Below are 20,099 nucleotides of genomic sequence, written 5' to 3' on the forward strand. Positions count from 1 at the left end.
AGGATGGACCTTATGCAGTGTAGCAATGTCTTCATAGTTAACTATAACCAAACTGGTGCTTCTTTATTCCCTTTTCATGTTGACATATAATGAATGGGTCATGTTAAATTACTAGATTATTAAATAAATATATAGCTAGATGAGGATGCTTTCTGAAATAGTTTGATGACTTGGTAGAATCTTAAGACCAAAATTACCAAATTTGGGGTGCTTGTAGTAGTGTTTGAAGAACGTAGTGAATAGCTCTGTTTTAAAATATCTCATTTGTTTGTGAAGTGATGGGTATCATTTGTTACTTGGGTCTTCATAGTCAATCAACCTAAAACACTATAATGGCTCATAAAGTTAAATCATGGTGTAAAGGAGTATTGAAAAAGCGTTGAAAAGTAGAACACAGATCCAGGAAGACTGTTCATAATCTGTGATTTCTCTTTAGTTCTACATTGTCTCTTTAACTTGTTCTGAAATTTTAATGAAATTGAAAACAAGAGTTTAGATGAAAAATAAGTGTTTTAAATTATTTTAATGGCAAATAAGTAAGACTTTGATATTTTTCATGAATATATTGTATGGATATGATGCAAAGTAATTTTTCTCTTTCACTTATTTAAAATAAGATTTTCTTTATTGTCATTAACGAGTTCAGTACAGAGAAATCAAATGAGCTTCTGAAATGCCACTAAATTTAGGAATATGAAAACTATTTTATGTTTTGGTTTTAACTCTAAAGAGTAAACATTTTAATTGAATTTGTAAATTTTAGGAATTAAAAACTAAATTAGAAGTGGACTGCTATTCTTCTTTGTTACTGCACTTAATATTATCCTAGGATGGGCATAAAGCAAAAAATAGATATATTTTAACATTTAAATGCATATTTTTTAAAGTTAATCTAAATAGTCTCATAGATATACTATGTCAACAAACTATGAGGTAAAGAGTTGAAATAGTTGGAACAGTAAAATTAAAAAGAAAATGAGCTACTGAATTTATTGGCATAATAGAAAAATGTCTAGAACTAGAAGTCAGCAAGCTAGAGGTTTTGATAAAGGTTTTACAATAGCTCATTCTATGATGTAAAATAACCAGCTGACCACTCCAAGGCTTAGAAAAGAGGAGAAGTTTTGTTTCAAAGGTCTTGAAGTTTCCTCTTTGACATAAAATATGTGTAAGTCCATGATTTTCCCAGTGAAGTCCCAATGTGATAGTCTAACTGCTATCACTTGTCTTTTGTTAGTTTAATACTGAATCTATTATAAAGTGTCCCACTTGAATGAGAGAAACTGAGTTTTTTTTTTTCTTTTTGCAGTGACACATAGGGTTAGTTGAAAATGCACTGATGCAGAAATATAGATCAATGGAACAGTATAGAAAGCCCAGAAATAAACCCACACATGTCATTTGATCAATGACAAAGAAGGCAAGAATACGCAATGGAGAAAAGATAATCTCTTCAATAAGTGGTGCTGGGAAAAGTGGACAATTCTATGTAAAAGAATGAAATTAATGTATTCTCTAACACCATACACAAAACAAACTCTAAATAGGTATAATTAGCCTTTCTTGTGCTTATCCATTTGACAGAGTTTGATACAACGTGACCTGGCATGAAAGCTATATATATCCTCAAATGGAGTGATTCATAGATGTTCTTCTGCATAAGTAACAAACAAGCTAAACATTTCTGAGAATCCAGTTGCTTAGGAAATAATGTGATGATTATTTAAACGATGTCTTTTCCATAGTTAGTTATCATATAAAATATATGAAACAATATTATGAATCTTATAGCTTAAATGCCCAAAACGATTGGGGCATTCATGGAGAAAATATTTCAGTTGATCTTTTTCACTTGTCATTGAAATATAAACTGACAGTAATAGGACAAGCTCATTAACTGTTTCATATGGTCAAAATAAATCTGCTTTATGTTTACAACTATAGTATTCGAACCATTAACATCTAAATTATTATAAATAAAATGTATATCTTTATCATTTTCTGAGTCTTAAAAGTTTTTTTCCATATAGTGTACAAAGTTTCATTTAATGTGTTTGTGTGATTTTCATGTTAAAGTTTTAAAATTCTATTCCAAAAATTGCACAATTTTATCAAAATAATTCTTTATTAAAACCAAGTTGCAAATATATTATGTCTTATTATAATAGCATCAATCATTGGTAATTATAATTTTAATCCTTACTTTTAAAATAATATTAACACAGTAAGAGAATTTAAACATGCATCTATTATTTTTGGAAATGACTTTTTGAAGATCACAGTGACTCACTCTAATAAGATCTACTTTAAGTCTCATCGAGAGTAGAAAAGTACAGAACAGTGAGTGATTTAGGGTACTTAACATAAACTTTTCTCTCATTTACTCATATAAAGACTACCAAGAACATAGCACCAGGAATTATAGCAGGTTAAGTACTAGTAATGTGGTGCTTTTATAAGAACACATGTTTTTTAAGGTTTTATAGATAAATATAAGTAGGTTATTTCATATAATCTATAAAAGAAAAATAATAAAATATGTAATTAAATTCAACACTATCCTGAACTTATTTTTATGGAAGTTCAAAGAAAAAAAAAGTTTTTAAATTCATCAAATATTCTAAAAAAAGGATGAATATGAAGTTCCAGAATTAACAAATTTTGATTTGCTCTCCAGTATGACCTGAAAAAAAAAAAAAAAAAAGGTCTTCCCAGGTAATGCTAGTGGTAAAGAATCCACCTGCCAAGGCAGGAGATAAAAGAGGTGAGAGTCTGACCCCTGGGTAGGGAAAATCCACTGGATTAGGAAAGGGGACCCCACTCCAGTATTCTTGCCTGAAAATTTTCAGGGGCAGAGGAGCCTGGTGGGCTATAATCCATGGGGCCGCAAAAAGTCAGAAGCGACTGAATCCACACACATTACATGAATCAAAGTGATCCAAATCAGTGTCAGATGGTATTACCTAAGATGAAGGCCCCATTGATGGAGATGAAAATAGAATTATCAGCAAGGGATGCTGGGGAAGGTGCCATGGCATTCTCCCAAAGCTTTGAAACAGTCAGAACAAAGCTATGAAGTACTCTTTTCATTCTACAATATAAAAATATTTAGATTTTTTTCTTTATTCACTAATATAGAAAATGAAATCCCTTCAGTTGCTCACTCACCAATGCTAGAGATTACTTAGGCTTCCATGACAACCTCTTATTTAAACTATTACTCTATTTGTTGTTCTCAACCTGTACATGTACTTATTTTTGCATTTTTATGTGAGATATACCTGCAAATATCTGCATCTTTGTATGAATTTAGTTCTTAAACTACAGTAACAAAGTCTTTTGTTTTGTTTTTATTATTAAGGTCAGATAAATGCCAGCTTGGGAAACAGAAAATTTTAGCATACCCATCTCAGACAGACAGATCCTTCAGTAATATTTGATCATCTATAATTATGTGAATTCTTCAAGATATATTTTCTTTCTCTGATTTGAGAGACCTGATTTGAGGTCCCTCATTATGGGGTGAAAAATGTAGTCTATTGACAAGATTTCATTCCAGAACATCCGCAGAATCTATTTCAGACAGCTGAAATAACTCTACACTTACAGTAGTAAAGCATCTCGAGTGGAGAGATGGTAACTTAATATGTAGTATCAGTGTCACAACTTTTTTTTTTTCTATATTTGAGGTAAAAATCTGATGATGTTTTTACCTTTACTACACTAGTTAGCATCTTCATATACTCAATACTTCCTAATCTTTAAAATTCCAGTGAAGTTTTATTTTGTTTTGCTGCAGATAGAACTGAAATTTTCTTTTACATAAGAATTTAACTATCATTTTGTAAAAAGGATGAGGTTTTTTTCCCTGTTTTGAATTTTCTGTAAGCTCACAAATTGAGTATTAATGTTAGAAGAATTTCTTTTTGCTTCTTCTCTATACATATTATCAATAATGCCCTAAGGTTAGTGAAATCGTCTGGATCATAATCTTAATTGTGCACAGCTACCATTTAAGAAGAATTTATCTTTATCTATCATAATCTATTTATTTATCATTTACCTGTCTATCTATCCCACTTATCTAACCTATCAACTCCTTATTTTTGAGTTTGAAAAGTTTTCACCATGAATCATCAAAGTACAGAAATAGACATTTGAAATCTTTTAATTACATCTGAGAGACTGTTTCAAGCTACCAGGAGTGAAGATACTGTTATTTCACATGTACGGAGTTGGTTGTACAAATAAACATAAGCAAGTGACTTATTCTTTACCATCCGAGCCATGAGGGAAGCCTCACCAACCACTTATTAGATCTCAAAAGGGCCTGAATACAGAGCAGGGTTCATTTATATTGCCTATTGGATGTTCCAGTGATGCAGTAGTAACTCTAGAAGACATATTCTAGGTCATTGATATTAAATTTAATCACTTGGTTAAGTAGAGGCATAACAATTTTCTTCTTTGGAAAATTAATACTTTCCTTTCTTTTTAAATAACAGCTTTATTGAGATACAATTCACTTACATCTCAACCACTCAATTCAATGTATACAGTTTAATAGTTTTTAGTATTTTCAGAGTTTCACAATCACCTCCTCAATTAAATATATATTTTTTGTATTTTTTTTTATTTTGAATTTTTCTTTTTTTTTTTTAACTTTACAATATTGTATTGGTTTTGCCATATATCAACGTGAATCCACCACAGGTATACACGCGTTCCCCATCCCGAACCCTCCTCCCTAGCCCTCCCTGTACCATCAAGACATGTTATTTTCATCCCAGAAAGCCCTCCCAGAAAAAATTAGTACTCATTTTTACCACCTGCCAAAGTTCGTTAAACTCAACATTCAGAAAATTAAGATCATGGCATCTGGTCCCATCATTTCACGGCAAATAGATGTGGAAACAGTGACAGACTTTGTTTTGGGGGCTCCAAAATCACTGAAGATGGTGACTTCAGCCATGAAATTAAAAGATGCTTACTCACTGGAAGCCAAGTTATGACCATTCTGACGGCATATTAAAAACCAGAGATATTAGTTTGCCAACAAAGGTCCATCTAGTCAAAGCTATGGTTTTTCCAGTAGTCATGTATGGATGTGAAAGTTGGACTATAAAGAAAGCCTAGCACTGAAGAATTGATGCTTTTGAACTGTGATGTTGGAGAAGACTCTTGAGAGTCCCTTGGACTGCAAGGAGATCTGATCAGTCCATCCTAAAAGCAATCAGTCCTGAATATTCATTGGAAGGACTGATGCTGAAACTCCAATACTTTGGCCAGCTGATGTGAAGAACTGACTCATTGGAAAAGACCCTGATGCTGGGAGGGATTGGGGGCAGGAGGAGAAGGGGACAACAGAGGATGAGATGGTGGATGGTATCACCTACTCAATGGACATGAGTCTGAGTAAACTCTGGGAGTTGGTGATGAACAGAGAGGCCTAGAATACTGCAGTCAATGGAGTTGCAAAGAGTTGGACATGATTGAGCGACTGAACTGAACTGAAAGTTTCTTTCCATTTACACCTCACACATATTTTAACTTTGATAATTTTTTAAAATTTTTCATTCAAAGGTAAGTTTCCAAATATCATGTAATTCAATTTATTGCTACTTTATTTTACTACATCTGGATTTGAGTCATAATAAGAGTCTTTCTTTACATGGAAAGTGAAAGTCACTTAGTCGTGTCTGACTCTTTGTGACCCCATGGACTATACAATCTATGGAATTCTCCAGGCCAGAACACTGGGATGGGTCACCTTTCCCTTCTTCAGGGGATCTTCTCAACCCAGGGATTGAACCCAGGTCTCCCATATTGCAGGCAGATTCTTTACCAGCTGAGCCACAAGAATACTGGAGTGGGTAGCCTAACCCAAGAATCAAACTGGAGTCTCCTGCATTGCAGGTGAATTCTTTACAAACTGAGCTTTCAGGGAAGCCCTCCTTACATGGAAGGATTTATTAAATTGTCTACTTGTCTATGTATTATTTTCTATATTGGATTTATTATTCCCTTGGAGTTTATTCTTCTGTATGTATGAGATGGATACACATTTACCTTTTTCTCAACAGCTATCAAATCATTTTGGCACCACTTAATTTAAAAGTCTACCTTTGTTTCAAAGATTGGTGATGCTATTTGCATTATTAATGAAAATTTTCATATGTTCTTGAGTCTGTTTCTAGATTTTTAAAATTATATTTCACAAGTCTATCTATCTAGTTGTATGATGGTAAAATAGTATTTTCAATTCCTGGTTAGAGTAGCATGACCACATAGTTCTTTTTCAGAAATTCTTAGCTGTTCTGGCATGCTAATTTTTCACATGAACTTCAATCTGTTTTCAGGGGGAAAAAAAGAGGTTCTTTTTTTTTTTTTAATTTGACTTACATTGCATTTATTAACTGATTTAGAATGAACTAATATCTTCATAATATTAAGCTGTCTTATCTCTTTTTTTTTTTTTTTTTGCTTTTGTGTTTGTCTAACTGAAAGAGATATACAGTGTGTCATTTCAGAAATTTCGCATAACTATGCTCCTTTCAGTGACAATAGGTCACACATATGAACATCAAGTTTTATGCATGTCGTGAAGTTGAAAATAAGTTGTGAATTTACTAGTGCATATAACCAAGAGTCTATAAGAAAATCTAAAAAAGAATAGTATTAAAGAATGAAAATTTGGGCTGGATAAGATAGGCTCTAAAAGTAGAAGGACACAGAGTATTCTGAAAGAATGAATCCAGAAAACTGTATCTGGAATTGATGAGGATATATAAAATGAAAATTAAATGTATTAATTACTTTTATCAGAGAATAAAGGGATCAACTGACAAGATTTATTTTCTGGCATATTAATATTCTATTTTGTGTAATGCGTTAGCTTCTTTTTTTTTTTTTTTTTTTTTTGACTGATGGCCTATGTTTGCAATGAACTGGAAGAAAACTTTAGAAAAATGGTGATGACATGCTTCATCAGAGACTTTTTAGCAGATGTTCAGTTCTTACTATGAATTTGTAAAATAGCAAGCAATATTCAGATTCTGGAGTTTTAATTCTTCCTCTCAGAGTAGAAGCAAACCTTTCAACAGTATCTTCTTCAGTTCAGTTCAGTTCAGTTCAGTTGCTCAGTCGTGCCCAACTCTTTGCAACCCTATGAATTGCAGCACGCAAGGCCCCCCTGTCCATCACCAACTCCCGGAGTTCACTCAAACTCACGTCCATCGAGTTGGTGATGCCATCCAGCCATCTCATCCTCTGTCGTCCCCTTCTCCTCCTGCTCCCAGTCCCTCCCAGCATCAGAGTCTTTTCCAATGAGTCAATTCTTCGCATGAGGTGGCCAAAGTACTGGAGTTTCAGCTTTAGCATCATTCCTTCCAAAGAATACCCAGGACTGATCTCCTTTAGAATGGACTGGTTGGATCTCCTTGCAGTCCAAGGGACTCTCAAGACTCTTCTCCAACACCACAGTTCAAAAGCATCAATTCTTCAGTGCTCAGCCTTCTTCACAGTCCAACTCTCACACCCATACATGACCGCTGGAAAAACCATAGCCTTGACTAGACGGACCTTTGTTAGCAAAGTAATGTCTCTGCTTTTCAATATGCTATCTAGGTTGGTCATAACTTTCCTTCCAAGGAGTAAGCGTCTTTTAATTTCATGGCTGCAGTGACCATCTGCAGTGATTTTGGAGCCCCAAAAAATAAAATCTGACACTGTTTCCACTGTTTCCCCATCTATTTGCCATGAAGTGATGCTTTAGTATTTTTCTTTTCCATTATCATTACCATTGGCCCTGCCAAAAGATTTTTTTTTTAAGTGCAATCAATTGCAAAGTAATTTAAACAGGAAATATAATCATAATTAACCAGAAAGTTTTCTTATTTGCTTTATCTGAAACTCACAGTATACAGTCTTAAACACTAGAGCACCCAAGAAAATTAAGGTTGATGACTTCTGGGAAACTTTTTTTTTTTTTTTAATGCTTATTAGAGTCTAGTTGCTTTGCAGTGTTTTGTTAGTTTCTGCTTTACAGTAAAGTGAATCAGCTATACACATACATATATCGCAACTTTTTGGATTTTCTTCTCATTAGGTCACCAAAAACATTGAGTAGAGTTCCTTATGCTATACAATATGTTCTCACTAGTTATCTATTTTATACATAGCTGTGTGTATATATATATCATCCCAATCTCCCAATTCATCACACTTTCCCTTACACCTTTGGGATCCACATTTGTTTTCTACATCTCTGCCTTTATTTTTGCTTTGCAAATAACTTAATCTCTATTATTTCCCTAGATTCCACATACAAGCAATATTATATGTTATTTGTGTTTCTCTTTCTGACAAACTTTACTCTGTGTGACAGTCCATAGGTCTATACATGTCTCTGCAAATGGCACAATTTCATTTCTTTCTATGACTAACATTCTGTACCACATCTTCTTTAACCATTCCTCTGTTGATGGAAGTTTAGGTTGCCTCTATGTCCTGGTTATTGTAAAGAGTGCTGCAATAAATATTGAGGTACATGTATATTTTTGAATTATGGCTTTCTCTGGATAAATGCCTAGGAGTGGGATTGCTAGATCATATGGTAGTTCTATTTTAAGTTTTTTAAAGAACTTCCATACTGTTCTCCATAGTGACTGCATCAGTTTGCATTTCTATCAACAATGCAAGAGGGTTCTCTTTTTTCCACACCTTCTTGTGCTTTTATTTGTAAATTTTTTGATGACGGCCATTCTGACCAGTGTGAAGTGATACCTCATTATAGTTTTCATTTGTATTTATCTAATAATTAGTGATGTTCAGTGATTAGTGATCTTTGCGTGTATTTATTGGCCATCTCTGTTCTTTTTGGATAAATGTCCACTTAGGTCTTCCTTTCATCTTTTAATTGGGTTTTTGTGTTTTTTGTTTTGTTTTGTTATTATCAAGCTATATGAGTCTGAGTGAACTCTGGGAGTTGGTGATGGACAGGGAGGCCTGGCGTGCTGCAATTCATGGGGTCGCAAAGAGTTGGGCACAACTGAGTGACTGAAGTGAACTGAACACATATATATAGAAACCAGAAAACTGGCATTGGTGAACCTATTTGCAAGGCAGGAATAGAGATGTAGACATACAGAATGGACTTCTGGACACAAGGGGAAAGAGAAGGTGAGACAAACTGAGAGCATAGCACTGACATATAATACACACTATCGTGTATAAAATAGATAACTAGTAGAAAGTTGCTGTATAACACAGAGAGCTCTGTCCAGTGCTCTGCAATGATCCAGAAGGGTGGGATGGAATGGAGGCTCAAGAGGGAAGGGATCTATCTAAACTAGTGGCTGATTCACATTGCTGTATGGCAGAAACCAATAGAACACTTTAAAGTAATTATCATCCAATTAAACATATTTTAAGAGAGAAAAGGAATGCAAAAGCAAATGTATGTGGAGTGCTGCAAGCTAGGGAAATAGTGGTAAGATATTAGGACAAAAGGATTTTTGTGGGAGATTCAGTGAGGAGAAGGTGGTGGTACACAGTTAATCATCTTCCAGCAGTCACTATCAGAGCTATGCTCAGATACCCTTGGATCATTCCCCTTCCTTTTTTCTTTTACTGTGTGTGTGTGTGTGTGTGTGTGTGCCTTTCTAAGATTTTTATGCTCAAGCCCTTGAAATTCATTCCTGGAGAACTTTTATTATGTTTCTGGGGCCCCTTTCCCCACACATGGAATGCTACTAGTGCCTATGAATTATGCCTCCCTAAAGAAGTCAATGACTGATGGGCAGAGCATAGTAAAAATCAGCTCCTGTGACTTAAACATAGACCAACTCTGAAGAGCAATTACCACTCTAGAGATTCCTTGTAGAATAAAGTTAAATATTCTTCTCATAAGAATTTGATTGACATTTCCCCTTTGCTTGGTTTCTTCCCCTGCTTCATTCACACCAGCACTGGTCTTTCTCCCAGAGCATTTTCTTAATAAATAACTTGTACATGAATCCTAATTTCAGAGTGTGTTTCTGAGGAAGCCAATACAAGACAGGGGCTTTTCAGGTGGCTTAGTTGTAAATAATTCACCTGCCAAATCAGGAGCTATAGAAGACAACAGTTTGATTCCTGGGTTGGGAAGATCCCTGGGAGGAGGAAAATGGCTCCCGTGTTCTTGCCTGGGAAATCCCATGGACAGAGGAGCCTGGCAGGTATGGTCCATGGAGTTGAAAAGAGTCAGACACAACTGAGCACACATAATCTAAGAAAAATAGATATATCTAATTAATCTGAGCAAGAACAGTATCTCTTAGGAACCTGGCATGTTAGGTGCATGAATCAAGGTAAACTGGATGTGGTCAGGCAGGAGATGGCAAGAGTGAATAATACCATCTTAGGAATCAGTGAACTAAAATGGATGGGTATGGGAGAATTTTGTTCAGATGACCATTTTATCTGTTACAGTGGGCAAAATTTCCTTAGCAGAAATGGAGTGGCCCTCATAGTCCATAAAGGAGTCCAAAATGCATTATGAGGGTACAGCCACAAAAACAACAGAATGACCTTGGTTCACTTTTAAGGCAAACCATTCAACTTCACAATAATCCAAGTCTATGCCCTAACCACTGATGCTGAAAAGGTTGAAGCTGAACAGTTCTTTGAATCTCCTAGAATTTTTAGAACTTCTAGAATAAGATCTTCTAGAATTACACACACACAAAATATCGTTTTCATCCTAGGGAACTGGATTGCAAAACTAGGAAGTCAAGACATATTTGAAGTAAAAGGCAAGTTTGAGTACAAAGCAGAGTATAAAGTGAAGCAGGGTAAAAACTAACAGAGTTTTACCAAGATAAAATACTGGTCATAGCAAAAACCCTCTTCAACAACCCAAGTGATGATTCTACATATGGATATCACCAGATGGTTAGTATCAAAATCAGATTGATTATATTTTTGCAGCTGAAGATGGAGAAACTCTATACAGTCAGTTAAAAAAAAACAAACAAACAAACCTGGAGCTGACTGTGGCTCAGATCATGAGTCCTTATTGCAAAATTCAAACTTAAATTGAAGAAACTAGAGGAAATCACTAGGCCATTCAGGAATGACCTAAATCAAACCCCTTATGATTATATAGTGGAAGTGAAAAATACATACAAGGGATTAGATCTGATAGAGTCCCTGATGAACTATGGACAGAGGTAACATTTTACAGGAGGCAGTGACTGAAACTATCCCAAAGAAAACGAAATGCAAGAAGGCAAAATGTGTGTCTGAGGAGGCCTGAAAATAATGGAGAAAAGAAGAGAAGCAAAGTGGTAAAGGAAAAAGGTATTCCCAATTGAATGCAGTGTTTCAAAGAACAGCAAGGAGAGAGAACAAAATCTTTTTAAGTGAACAATGCAAAGAAATAGAGGGAAACAATTGAATGGGAATTGCTAGAGATCTATTCAAGGAAATTAGAGATACCAAAGGAACATTTCATGCAAAGATGGACTCAATAAGGGACAGAAACAGCAAGGACCTAACAGAAGCAGAAGAGATAAAAAGAGGTGGCAAGAATACACAGAAGAACTGTACAAAAGAGGTCTTAATGACTTACATAAGCACAATGTCTCTCACCTAGATTCAGACGTCCTAAAGTGTGAAGTCAAGTGGACCCTAGGAAGCATTTCCATGAACAAAGCTAATGAAGGTGATAGAATTCCTCTGAATTATTTCAATTCCTAAAAGATGATGCTGTAACAGTGCTGCACTCAATATGCCAGCAAATTTGGAATACTCAGCAGTGGCCACAGGATTGGAAAAGGTCAGTTTTCTTTCCAATTCCAAAGAAAGGCAATGCCAAAAAATGATCAAACTGTGGTACCATTGGGCTAATTTCACATGCTAGCAAGATAATGCTCAAAATTCTCAAGCTGTGCTTCAACGGTACATGAACTGAGAACTCCCAGATGTGTAAGTGGGCTTTAGAAAAGGCAGAACCTGAGATCAAATGGCAACATCTGCTAGATCATGGAAAAAGTAAGAGAATTCCAGAAAAACATCTGTATCTATTTCATTGACTATGCCAAAGCCTTTGACTGTGAAGATCACAACAAACTGTGGAGTATTCTTAAAGAAATGGGAAGGCCAGACCATCTTTCCTGCTTCCTGAGAAGTCTGTATGCAGGTCAGGAAGCAACAGTTAGAACTGGACATGGAACAACAGACTGGTTCTAAATTAGGAAAGGAGTACGTCAAGGCTGTATATTGTCACCCTGCTTATTGATCATATGTGCAGAGGACATCAAGTGAAATGCCACGCTGGTTGAATCCCAAGCTGGAATCAAGATTTCTGGGAGAAATATGAACAACCTCAAATATGCAGATGATACTACCTGAAAGGCAGAAAGAGAAGAGGAACTAAAGAGGCTCTTGATGAAGGTGAAAGAGGATAGTGAAAAAGCTGACTTAAAAACTAAACGTTCAAAAAACTAATAACATGGAATCTGGTCCCATCACTTCATGAAAAAATGATGGGGACATTTGATCACATTGGCAGAATTTATTTGAAAGTGAAAGCTGCTTAGTCGTGTTCAAATCTTTGCGACTGCATGGACTATATAGTCCTTGGAATTCTGCAGGCCAGAATACTGGAGTGGATAGTCTTTCCCTTCTCCAGGGAAGCTTCCCAACCTAGGGATTGAACCTAGGTTTCTCACATTGCATGTGGATTATTTACCAGCTGAGCTACAAGGGAATTCCCCCCTCCCCCCGCCTCTTTTTTTTTTTTTTAATTTGGAGGGCCTCCAAAATCACAGATGATGGTGATGGCAGTCATGAAATTAAAAGACACTTATTCCTTGGAAGAAAAGCTATGAAAACCTAGACAGTGTATTAAAAAGCAGAGACATGACTTTTCCAACAAATGTCCATATAGTAAAAGCTATGGTTTTCCAGTAGTAATGTATGGATGTCAGAGTTAGACCATAAAGAAGGCTGAGCACCAAAGAACTGATACTATAGAATTGTGGTGCTGGAGAGGAGTGCTGAAAGTCCCTTGCAGAGCAAGGAGATCAAGCCAGTCAATCGTAAAAGAACTCAACTCTGAATATTCATTGGAAGGACTGATGCTGAAGCTGAAGCTCCAATACTTGATACCTGATGCAATACCTGATCCAATACCTGATGCAAAGAGCTAGCTCACTGGAAAAGATCCTGATGCTGGGAAAGATTGAGTGCAGGAAGAGAAGATGAAATCATTAATTGGCATCACTGGACTCAATGGGTATCAGTTTGAGCAAATCCAGGAGATAGTGAAAGACAATTGAAGCCCAGTGTGCTGCAGTCCATGGAGTCACAAAAAGTCAGACACAACTTTTTGACTAAACAACAACAATAACCTGAGCAGGCTCATCAAAGGAAGAAGATTCTGAAGATATAAAGCTGGAGGTGGATTCCTCATAGAGTAGATGGTATTAAGGATCCCATCATTGATGATAAGTGAAGTATATATGTACTGTTCCATGCTGGAGCATTGAGAGTATTAAGATGTCCACTCATTGTGAAACGTGATGTATCCAGGTGGGAGGAGATACACAGATAAATTCACTATCTCCTGCACTGAAGTGAGATGGAGGAGGTTTTAATTAGTGTTGTCAGAATTGCATGTTGTTAGATAACTGATGCATTGAGAAGAAAATGAAAGCTCTGTTATTCATATACTAACTTAAGGCATTACTTAATAGTTTCAAAGAGAAACTCATTTCCTACAGTTGAATGACTGTCTATGCTGGGGACCTAACACAGGATCTGATTATAAGAGGACCAGCACTTCAGAGAAAGCTGGATTTGTTGTCTCAGTAATCCTGCAACATTACAATCAGACTCTGATAAGGAAGGACATCTGCATGAACACTTGTGGTAGACTGAACAATGGTTCCCAAAGATATCTACATCCTAATCCTTAGAACTTTTGACTGTTATATCATAAGGCAAAAAGAGCAAGCAATAGTCTCTGTGTGTGTGTGTGTCGGGGGTCTTTCAAGATATGATTAATTTAAGGATTGAAGATAAGGAGATTATCCTTGATTATCTGGGAGGCTCCCAAATGAGATTATATATGCTCCTAGAAGAGAGAGGGAGATGTGTTTCTTGTGCATAGAGGACAATTGGATGTGAAGATGTAGCAGAGAGATTTGAAAATGATTGCCTAGAAGAACGAGAATAACAAGAATTGATGTCTCCTATGATAATTACCTATTTCTCATTACTTAGTTCTGTCAATTTTTGCTTTATAATTTTGGAATTGGTTATCAGAGATTATAACCATAAGATTCTGATATATTCCTATAGGATTATTTTCATTATCATTCAGTTCAATTGCTCAGTCATGTTCGACTCTTTGCAACCCCATAAATCACAGCACGCCAGGTCTCCTAGTCCATCACCAACTCCCAGAGTGCACTCAAATTCATGTCTATCGAGTCGGTGATGACATCCAGCCATCTCGCCCTCTGTCATCCCCTTCTCTTCCTGCCTCCAATCCCTACAAGCATCAGGGTCTTCTCCAATGAGTCAACTCTTCACATGAGGTGGCCAAAGTACGGGAGTTTCAGCCTTAGCATCAGTCCTTCCAATGAAAACGCAGGACTGATCTTTGGGATGGACTGGTTGGATCTCTTTGCAGTCCAAGGTCAAAAGCATCAATGCTTCAGCGTGCAACTTTCTTCACAGTCCAAATCTCACATCCATACATGCCTACTGGAAAAACCATAGCCTTGACTAGACGGACCTTTGCTGGCAAAGTAATCTCTCTGCTTTTGAATATACTATGTACGTTGGTCATAACTTTCCTTCCAAGGAGTAAGCGTCTTTTAATTTCATGGCTGCAGTCACCATCTGCAGTGACTTTGGAGCCCAAAAAAATAAAGCCTGACACTGTTTCTACTGTTTTCCCATCTATTTGCCATGAAGTGATGGGACCAGATGCCAGGATCTTAGTTTACTGAATGTTGAGCTTTAAGCCAACTTTTTCACTCTACTCTTTCACTTTCATCAGGAGGCTTTTTAGTTTCTCTTCACTTTCTGCCATAAGGGTGGTGTCATCTGCATATCTGAGGTTATTGATATTTCTCCCAGCAATCTTGATTCCAGCTTGTGCTTGTTCCAGCCCAGCGTTTCTCATGATGTACTGTGCATAGAAGTTAAATAAGCAGGGTGACAATATACAGCCTTGACATACTCCTTTTCCTATTTGGAACCAGTCTGTTGTTCCATGTCCAGTTCTAACTGTTGCTTCCTGATCTGCATATAGGTTTCTCAAGAGGCAGGTCAGGTGGTGTGGTATTCCCATCTCTTTCAGAATTTTCCACAGTTTATTGTGATCCACACAGTCAAAGGCTTTGGCATAGTCAATAAAGCAGAAATAGATGTTTTTTTGGAACTCTCTTGCTTTTTCGATGATCCAGCAGATGTTGGCAATTTGAACTCTGGCTCCTCTGCCTTTTCTAAAACCAGCTTGAACATCTGGAAGTTCACAGTTCATGTACTGCTGAAGCCTTGCTTGGAAAATTTTGAGCATTACTTTACTAGTGTGTGAGATGAGTGCAAGTGTGCAGTAGTTTGAGCATTCTTTGGCATTGCCTTTCTTTGGGATTGGAATGAAAACTGACCTTTTCCAGTCCTGTGGCCACTGCTGAGTTTTCCAAATTAGCTGTCATATTGAGTGCAGCACTTTCACAGCATTATCTTTCAGGATTTGAAAGAGATCAACTGGAATTTCATCACCTCCACTAGCTTTGTTTGTAGTGATGCTTTCTAAGGCCCACTTGACTTCACATTCCAGGATGTCTGGCTCTAGGTCAGTGATCACACCATCGTGATTATCTGGTTCGTGAAGCTCTTTTTTGTACAGTTCTTCTGTGTATTCTTGCCACCTCTTCTTAATATCTACTGCTCTGTTAGGTCCAAACCATTTCTGTCCTTTATCGAGCCCATCTTTGCATGAAATTTTCCCTTGGTATATCTAATTTCCTGAAGAGATCTCTCATCTTTCCCATTCTGTTGTTTTCCTCTATTTCTTTGAATTGAAAGCTGAGGAAGGCTTTCTTATCTCTCCTTGCTATTCTTTGGAACTCTGCATTCAGATGCTTATATCTTTCCTTTTCCCCTTTGCTTTTCACTTCTCTTCTTTTCACTGCTATTTGTAAGGCCTCCTCAGACAGCCATTTTGCTTTTGTGCATTTCTTTTCCATGGGGATGGTCTTGATCCCTGTCTCCTGTGCAATGTCACGAACCACCGTCCATAGTTCATCAGGCACTCTGTCTATCAGATCTCGTCCCTTAAATCTTTTTTTTCACTTCCACTGCATAATCATAAAGGATTTGATTTAGGTCATACCTGTATGGTCTAGTGGTTTTCCCTACTTTCTTCAATTTAAGTCTGAATTTGGCAATAAGGACTTGATGATCTGAGTGACAGTCAGCTCCTGGTCTTGTTTTTGCTGACTGTATAGAGCTTCTCCATCTTTGGCTGCAAATAATATGATCAATCTGATTTCAATGTTGACTATCTGGTCATGTCCATGTGTACAGTCTTCTCTTGTGTTTTTGGAAGACAGTGTTTGTTATGACCAGTGCGTTCTCTTGGCAAAACTTTATTAGCTTTTGCCCTGCTTCATTCCGTACTCCATGGCCAAATTTGCCTGTTATTCCAGGTGTTTCTTGACTTCCTACTTTTGCACTCTAGTCCCCTATAATGAAAAGGACACCTTTTTGGGGTGTTAGTTCTAAAAGGTCTTGTAGGTCTTCATAGAACCATTCAACTTCAGCTTCTTCAGCATTACTGGTTGGGGCATAGGCTTGGATTACCATGATATTTTATGGTTTGCCTTAGAAATGAACAGAGATCATTCTGTTGTTTTTGAGATTGCATCCAAGTACTGCATTTCTGACTCTTCTGTTGATCATGATGACTACTCCATTTCTTCTAAAGGATTCCTGCCCACAGTAGTAGATATAATGGCCATCTGAGTTAAATTCACCCATTCCAGTCCATTTTAGTTCGCTGATTCCTAGAATGTTGACATCTACTCTTGCCATCTCCTGTTTAACCACTTCCAATTTGTCTTGATTCATGGACCTGACATTCCAGGTTCCTAGGCAATATAGCTCTTTACAGCATTGGACCTTGCTTCTATCACCAGTCACTTCCACAACTGTGTATTATTTTTGTTTTGGCTCCATCTCTTCATTCTTTCTGGAGTTATTTCTCCACTGATCTCCAGTAGCATATTGGGCACCTACTGACCCGGGGTGTTCCCCTTTCATTATCCTATCATTTTGGCTTTTCATACTGTTCATTATCATTAGGATATATCTAATCAATAGCTCTAACAGCATTTCTTATTTATGTATTTTTCTGATGTATGTACATATTTTATACATTATGTACATATTTGGTACATGATTTTAGTATTGCTCCTCATTTTTGGTTTGTTTTTACATAGTATACTATTTTCACCCTTCGTCTTTCAGACATTATACATTCTTATATTCAATATTTATCATTCTGAATAAACAATGCTTAAGTCCATTCTGATGTTTAATCTTTTATTTCTAATGTTTAGTCCATTTATATTTGGTGTAATTACAGAAATATTAGTGGATAAATCTGCCTCATATTAATCTTTTTTGTATTGGGTTCATCTGTATTCTTTTCTGCTGGAGTCCAGATCCAGCAGCCAGGGAATCAACCCGAAGGGATGGGTGGTGCTGGTGAGTAATGATGCAGCCTCCCATTTAATTTTTTGGACTCTATATTTATTTCAAGCTTAAGATGATCTTTTATACTTTTACAAAAGCATTAGGTCAGAGGTTTGACATTTTTAGTTCCCACTGACCCAGGTGTGTTGTCTCCATAAATCATTGTTGCCCCTCAAAAGGAGTTCTTGCCTCATCGATTATCTTATCTACTTCTTCTCATGTGTCCTTGTGAATACATTGTAACTCATGCTAATGTCTGGGCTGCATACCACATTCATCAGCTTATTTCTTATCTTTCTGAAATCCTGTTTGCCCCTAGTATCCTGAGCTCACTTTCTCTAAAAAGTCTTCTAACCACTAATATCTCCAAAATCCATAATCTCTATAAGCTATAGTAAAATATGCTAACATTACAACATTCCTTAAATCTTTAGCTTCTAACTATTTTAATTATTCCGAAGCCCTAAATTCAGCAAATTCCTTTGCCATAAACATTTCCCTCACAAATAGGTTTCAGATAGCAATCCTTCCCATAGCCTCAAGCTGCAGCCTACATGCTCATCCTGGAACACTCTTTTGTAAAGGTCCTGAACGAATGTCAATGATTAATAACTTTTGAATTATTCTCTGAGCACAGCTGCAAAAGGCTTTGTGCCTTCTCATGCTCCTCTCAAGAAAAATAAGCACCTTAATATTCTTTTCAGCCAAGGAGAGGAAAAAACAAGTCAGAATCACAAGGCCTAACTCCTTTATCCTGGGTCCATGCCTGTGGTACAAGGAAAGGGAGTTGGGGCCGTGCCTCCATTTTGTCAGTAATGCCTAACATGGCTCCTGATACTTTTCTGTTTCCTGTCATTGCTGTTTTATTTTGGGTGAATACATTTGTATCATTCGTTTTTGCCCTAAGAATAACTTGCTAGAAATATATATTTTAACTATCCTTCAGTTGTTTCATAGGGTTTATAATATGCATCTTTATCTCATCACTGTCTAATATACTTTAGTAGTTTATTACCTCCTGATACTGCTGCATTTACACATTAATTTGCATTTACTATCACTCACCATTTTTTGTTACTGTCTTCCATTTTAATCCTACATAATTTAAAGCCAACTAGATTTTATTCTTTCTTAATTTTGTTTCCATGTTTCATTTTGGGTGATTTTTTTTCCCTGCCTGAATAAATCCTTTGTTTTATTATTATTTTGTTGTTGTTGTTGTTTGTTTTGTTTTCTTTTATGGATTTCCATTAGGGATGCATTTCTTCAGTCTTTATCTAAAAGAATATTTATTTCACATTATTTTTAGGAAATTTTTTTCACAGTATACAGTATTCTTGTTTAATACTGTTTTGTTTTGTTCTTTCAGCTCTGAAGATATACCTGTTGTTTACCTTCTTACTTTGAGAGTTTCCATTAAGTTGTATGTTATTTTCACTCTTGCCCTTAAATTTTTTAATGTATCTTTTCCCCTGCTATTAGATTTTTTTCATTGCTTTTTAGCAGTTTTCCTATATTTCCTTTTGTGTATATTATAATAGCTATATCTTTGTAGTTACCATGAGAGTTACATGTAAAATCTTAAACATGCCACATTCTAAATATATACCAATTTAGTATCAATAACATATTAATATAAAAACTCTGCTCATTTTAAGCTTAAAGATCACCTCTTTCAGTTGTTGATTTCACAAAATCACATCTTTATACATTAGGTGCCCCAAAACATAAACTAATAATTATTTTAAATGTACTAGTCTCTTAAGCTGGGTGGAAAACAAAGTATGGAGTTAAAAATACAATGTTACAATGATTCTAGTTTTTAGATTAATATATTTTAAGTAATATTTCAGTTTTTTAGATCATGTAGAAAACAAAAAGTAGACTAAAGAACCATTGTTAAAATAATGCTTCCTTTTGTAATTGTCCATATATTTACCTTTATTGAAATGTTTGACTGCCTTCAGTGGTCTAATAGTAATGAACCCCAACTTTTCATTGAAATGTTTTTTCTTCCTCATATTCCTCACATTTGAGGAAATGTTGAAGAAATTCTTCATGTTTTTGCTATAGATAAGATTCTTGTTTGACAGTTGTGTTTTTTTTTTTTTTTTTCCTTTTAATGCTGTGAATATATTGATCCACTGCCTTCTGACCTCCAGAATTTCTGAGCAATCTGTAAATGAGAATCCTTTATTTGTGATGAGCCACTTCTCTGTTGCTTTCAAGATTCTCCTTTTGCCTTTGTCTTTTGAAAGTTTTATTATACTTTATTTCAGTGTGGATCTCCTTGAGTTCTTGATACTTGGAACTTATTGAGCTTTGTAGCTATTTATATTCAT

Source organism: Bos grunniens, chromosome 15 (genome assembly GCF_055505025.1).
Source record: "Bos grunniens cultivar Pamir isolate PY7600 chromosome 15, Bosgru_T2T1.0, whole genome shotgun sequence".
NCBI lineage: Eukaryota > Metazoa > Chordata > Mammalia > Artiodactyla > Bovidae > Bos > Bos grunniens.